The sequence below is a fragment of the Capra hircus genome, unplaced genomic scaffold (assembly GCF_001704415.2).
Source record: "Capra hircus breed San Clemente unplaced genomic scaffold, ASM170441v1, whole genome shotgun sequence".
In the NCBI taxonomy this organism is placed as follows: Eukaryota; Metazoa; Chordata; class Mammalia; order Artiodactyla; family Bovidae; genus Capra; species Capra hircus.
In genome coordinates, this window is record NW_017189777.1 from 24,905 (window position 1) to 30,954 (window position 6,050).

Genomic DNA, 6,050 nt, shown 5'->3' on the forward strand with positions numbered 1-6,050 from the left:
CAGATTGAAAGATTTAATGATGCTGTGCATACAGGAGTGCCAACAAGTCTTTACTGCTTGGAGGTATAGTAGGTTTTCAGTGCTTCCTGTAGAGAGGCCAATGTCTATCACATTGGCCTTATTTTTCTGGTGAAAGGAGATTTCACAGAACTTTCAACAAAAAATACGACAGGTCAACTTCAGCTGGAAAGAGTGGTGGCTGTGGCTGGGGGCTGCTTTGTAGTTCAGTGCAGATCACAAGGTTCTCACACATTTGCAAGGCACTGTGAGGGCTTCCCCAACCACAGCATTTTCTTATCAGAACTCAGGATGTGATCACACCTCCTCCAACCATCAGTCAGAAGGGAGGGTGAGGTTGATTCCATCCTACCAAGGGATACATCTGGCCAGAGAGAGGGTCAGAAGTTAGGGGAGGTCACCCGTGACTCTGACAGGAGCAGTTTTGGGGAAGTGGTAGAGAAAAAGAAGAACACTATACACAAACAAACAAAACCAGTCATTCATGTGGGTTCAAGGAAGAGACTAAGAGGAGTAAGTCGAGAGGGGATTATAGACAACTCTTTAGAAGACGTATTTTGTAAAAAAGAGTACCAAGATAGCTGAAAATTGTAATCATTACAGTGAAATTGTGGTTAAAGGTGTTTAACACAAAGGGATCCTTAATTTTAGTTCCAGACGCTATTTTTTGTTAACTTATTTAGGAGTTAAATCAGATAGTTTGAAACCATTGGCTGTTTTATTCTCACTAGAGAGCCAAGGTCCTAGGTAATGAGACAGGTGAGTTTGGATGGCATGGTCAATGACGGACCAGGAGCTGATGCAGGCACACAGGATCACTGAAAAGAGTGGGCCTGGGATTCAACCTTCGGCTCTGAGTGGCACCTGCCCATTGCCAGCAGCAGTTCTAGTTCTAGGGGGAGATACCATGTGTCCTGAAATCAGACGGAGAAACTCAGACTACACCGAGGCCCTACAGAAGGCACTGGGGATTGGAGCAGCGAGGAACCAGAGGAAATGAGAGCGAGACCAGCTGGCTACTCCTGAACCAAGATCCTGAACAGAAAGAGGTAGAGCCAGCACCAGTGGGTGACGGAGAAGATGCAGTTGCTGATATCCAGGATCAGATCCATGTGTGATGGAGGAAGCATTGTTCCTGAGCAGATGGAACTGGAGTCCCTGATGGCCCTTAACTGTCTTCTCTGTTTCTGCGAGCTCTGGGGCTTCATTTGTCAGACCCACTATTAGAAAACAAAGATGAAGATGAGCAGTGAGCCACAGCATGGAGCAACCACAGTTCTGTTCCCATGGACCCAGGGCCCAGAACACACAGAACTGATGAAGAGGAGAATGGCTGGAGTACATCTGTCTGCACCAGGGGTTCCTGCCTGGACTCAGAAGATTATCAATTGTGCAGTGGGAAGATGTGGTACAGTAGGTCCTCCAAGCTAGGCAGAATGGCCTGCCTGGAAGTGATCACCCTTAGAGTGGCCGTATCTACCTGCAAACTAGAACCAGCACCGTACTGAATACGTCTTGGTTGAAATGTCTATCTCCATCCTCCCTATATATACAGCCTATGGACCATAGCCTGCCAGGCTCCTCTGTCCAAGGGATTCTCCATGCAAGAATACTGGAGTGGGTTGCTGTACCCTCCTCCAGGGAATCTTCCTGACCCAGGGATCAAACCAGAGTCTTTTTAAGTCTCTCATATGGCAGACAGGTTCTTTATCACTTGCACCACCAAGGAAGCCCAGATATAGATATAGATATAGATATAGATATATATGTACATCAATCCTAAACTCCCAATCTATCTTCCTCCTCTCCCTCCACTCTTCCCCCTGGTAATCATAAGTTTGTTCTTTAAGTTTTTATGTTTCTGTTTTGTAAATAAATTGATTTGTATCATTTTTTAGATTCCACATACAAGAAATATCATATGATATTTGTCTTTCTTTGCCTGATTTACTTTACTTAATATGATAATCTCTAGTTCCATCCATGTCGCTGCAAATGGCATTATTCATTCTTTTTTAATGGCTGAGTAATATTCCATTGTATATATGTGCCATATCTTCCTAATGCACTCATCTGTTGATGGACATTTGGGTTGCTTCTACAAACATGGACTTAAGACAAATAGAAATACCTACTACTATACACCTCCAAAGGAAGGGATTCAAAATGACAAGATCTTTTGTTAAATACCTCTTCTTTACATTGTTTTTTCTCTTTTTTCCCAACCGTCATTTCCTGCTGTGTAGTCTTATGTTTCACCCTAGGCATATTTTCATCCCTTATTCTAATCTACCATTTATAGTTTGTGAACTACTCAAATAATCAAACCCATCAGAATTGTGCATAATGTAACTGCATAACTGATTTTGAACCAGGATCAGAATGGTACACACTTCTGAATAGTACTTATTTTAAGAGCTTTATTCTGAGCACAATGTTTCAGCAGGTCTCTATAAAATTAATAAATTCTTTGATGGACTTGAGTATTATTCATATACTTGATTCTTAACTCTATTAATGAGGTTGTCCTCTCAGTTAAATTAATTAGCATAGTGATTAACTTTTGAGTTGTACTCTGCCCCCCATGATGAAATGCAGATCTCCTAATGTGTGAAAGCAGAGTATGTCAGGAGATTTCCCCTGTGGAAGACTCAGCCAATGCAGTTCTATAATTTCTCTGCTACAAACAAAGCTGCAAAGTACATTACTGCACAGGTGCTTATCCTGAGAATTTCTTTCCAGTAGAAAACTACAAGTTTATAGAATATGCACATTCTTCAACTTCATTAGATATTAACAAATTTTTCTTAGAAGAAATTGTAGCAACTTATATTTTCATTAGCCAATAATGAGAATTCTAGAAAATTATTTGTCATTGACACCTCAAAAACTGGGCTTCTCTGGTAACTCAACAGTAAAGAATCTGCCTGCCAGGCCCAGGAGAGGCAGAGTGGATCCCTGGGTTGGGAAGATCTCCTGGAGAAGGAAATAACAACCCACTCCAGCATTCTTACCTGGGAAATCCCATGGACAGAGGATCCTGGTGGGCTACAAGTCCATGAGGTCTCAAAAGTGTTGGACATGACCTAACAACTAAACAGCAACAACCTCAAAGATTGCCTCTCTATCTTTTTATTTCACTTATTTCTTGTGGGATGCTTATTAAATGTTTTCTGGCATCTTCTCATTCTATCTTCCAAGTTTTTTAAATGTCTCACATTTTTAAAATCTCTTTATTATCCTCAGCTTTAAGTTACAGTACTTTAATTACCCCTTCAGTTCAATTAGCTATTTATTTGATTTATTAAAGAGTTAACAGATTGTTCATTTCTAAAAGTTCCATTTAGTTATTTTAAAAATATGAAGTCAAGGTGTCACAGCTCGAGTCTGGTCCAGGAATTAAGCCCTTGAATTCTCCTTGCAAAAAAAAAAAAAAAAGTTCTGCTTTTGTTTCCTTTATTTGTTAATATATTCTTTCAGGTCATTCCTTACATAATATTGGGTCCTTCTGATTTGAATCTTCCTGTTTGTTGCTTCCTTTGACTCTCTTAAACAATATATATTTTAAATTTTCTATTGTGAAATCACCCCAAAATGTGGATTTTCCCACATTGCAGAAGGGCCACTCTGGAGGAGTTTTTAAAAATTTTTTTAAATAAAATTGGAATGCAGTAATACCTCTACATACAGACAAGCTCTGTTCTGAGAGCATATTCATAAGAATAATTTGTTCAGAAGTCAAAAAAAGTTAGCATAGGCACCCAACAAACATAAGTGGCTATATGATGCTGAACTATGATGGGTGTATAATTTTTTCAGACCAAGTAATACATAAAAAACCAGGCTGGTACACTGAGACGACCCAGAGGGATGGTATGGGAAGGGAGGAAGGAGGGGGGTTCAGGATGGAGAACACGTGTATACCTGTGCCAGATTCATGTTGATGTATGGCAAAAACAAACCTAAGTGACATTAAAATTTGTTTAATGAATTTACTTTTATCAGTAACCACATATTTTCTGTGAAAAATTCTACAGATGCAAAAACAGATACTTTAATTAAAACATGAGCAGAGGAGCTGAATAGACATTTTTCTAAAGAAGATATACAGATGGCCAACAGACACATGAAAAGACATTCTACATCACTAATCATCAGAGGAAAATTTCAAAAGTACCATGAAATACTGCTCATAGTTGTTAGAATGGCCATTATCAAAAAGGCAAGAGACAAGTGTTGGCAAGAAGGTGTAGAAAAGGGAACCCTTGTGCACTGTTCGTAAAAGTGTAAATTGGTACAATCACTGTGGAAAACAGTATGGAGTTTCCACAAAAAGATATAAAATAGAACAATCATATGACCAAGTAAGTTCCTCGATGTCTTGTAGCTCTTTCCATGACAGCATTACAGTTTAACTTTAATGCTGCATATTTTTTTCACTTTATGGAAATATCACTTTTTATTTAGCAGCACTTCTATGATGTAGATGATGTTTTTTTAGTTTGAAATTTTATACAGTTAAGTGCATAATGAATATGAATAAATCTAACACATAAGCATATAAATAGATAAATTTTAAAAAGATAAGTTGTTTAGTGTTATGACTTTAGAAAGAGCTAAGCATTCTTTCCAATGTTTCCAGCGAGCCTCTATCAAACACCTATGCTTTCAAATCATCCAGCCAAAGAAGCAAAGGAAATAGAGAATACATGTTGCATTCTTGCTGTCTCCTATCCCCTTTAGTAAGTTTCCTTGGTAGGGGAATAATTCCCCATAACAGTTAGGATTCTCCAAAAAAAAGTGACAGAAATGTGTATGAGATTTACTTTGAAGAATGGTTCATGTGATTACAAAGGCTGGTAAATTTTAAAATCAGCAGGGAAGGTCAACGGACTGGAGACTCAGGAAGGGTCAGAGTTGCAGTTCAAGTCCAAAGACTGTCAAAATGAAGTAAGAGTTGATATTTCAGTTCAAGTTCAAAGACCATCTGCTGCCAGAATTTCCTCTTGCTTGGAAGTAGTCAGTCTTTGTTTTATTAAGGCCTTCAACTGATTGGATGAGACCCATCCACATTACCGAGGGCAATCTTCTACTCAATCTCCACTGATTTAAATCTCATCTTAAAAAGTCCTTACAAAACTATCCGAAACAATGCTTGACCAAATACATTTGATTTAAATATATTTGGCTGAGCCAAGTTGACACTAGTTTAAGCATCACACTCTGCAATAGTGATGGGTCTTCTCACTTCAACAGAGTAGAAAACATAAGTCAAATTCCCTGCCATGAATCATAGCACTTTCTCCAGATTGAAAAGCAATGGAAGAAGAAAGAAGCCCCAGGTTGAGGCCTCAACTGACAGACATGTGCAAGTACACACAGAATGGCTCAAGAAGACAGCTGGGTAAAGCCCAATACACATTGTCTCTTTTGCTTTGTGTGACAAAAGGGGTTCACTAAAAAAACAATAATTACAACAGACTTTCAGCTGACAATCAGGATTATAAACCTAGAAATCTGAAAAAACTGAAAACACTGAATTTCAAGCAAAGTAGCACTGAATTTCAAGAACAGAAGGATTGGTGCTTTTGAACTGTGTTGTTGGAGAAGATTCTTGAGAATCTCTTGGACTGTAAGGAGATCAAACCAGTCAATTCTAAAGGAAAACAATCCTGAATATTCATTGGAAGGACTGATGCTGAAGCTGAAGCTCCAATACTTTAGCCACCTGATGTGAAGAGCCAACTCATTAGAAAAGACCTGTTTGCTGTGAAAGATTGAAAGCAGGAGGAGAAGGAGGTGCCAGAGGAAGAGGTGGTTGTTGCCATCACCAACTCAATGGGCATGATTTTGAGCAAGCTCTGAGACAAGTGAAATACAGGAAAGCCTGGCATGCTGCAGTCCATGGGATCGCAAATAGTCAGACACAACTGAGGGACTGAACAATAAAAACAAATGAAAGAAAGTTTGAAAACAGGAGCTAAACAGTGTCTTTACTTAGAAACATTATCAGAAACATCTTTATTTATTTA

At 38.9% G+C, this 6,050-nt stretch overlaps 1 pseudogene; it reads left to right on the top strand.

Moving 5' to 3' along the window:
- Window positions 1-799: 799 nt before the first annotated feature.
- LOC102186010 lies at window positions 800-1,483 on the top strand (annotated as a pseudogene).
- Window positions 1,484-6,050: the final 4,567 nt, after the last annotated feature.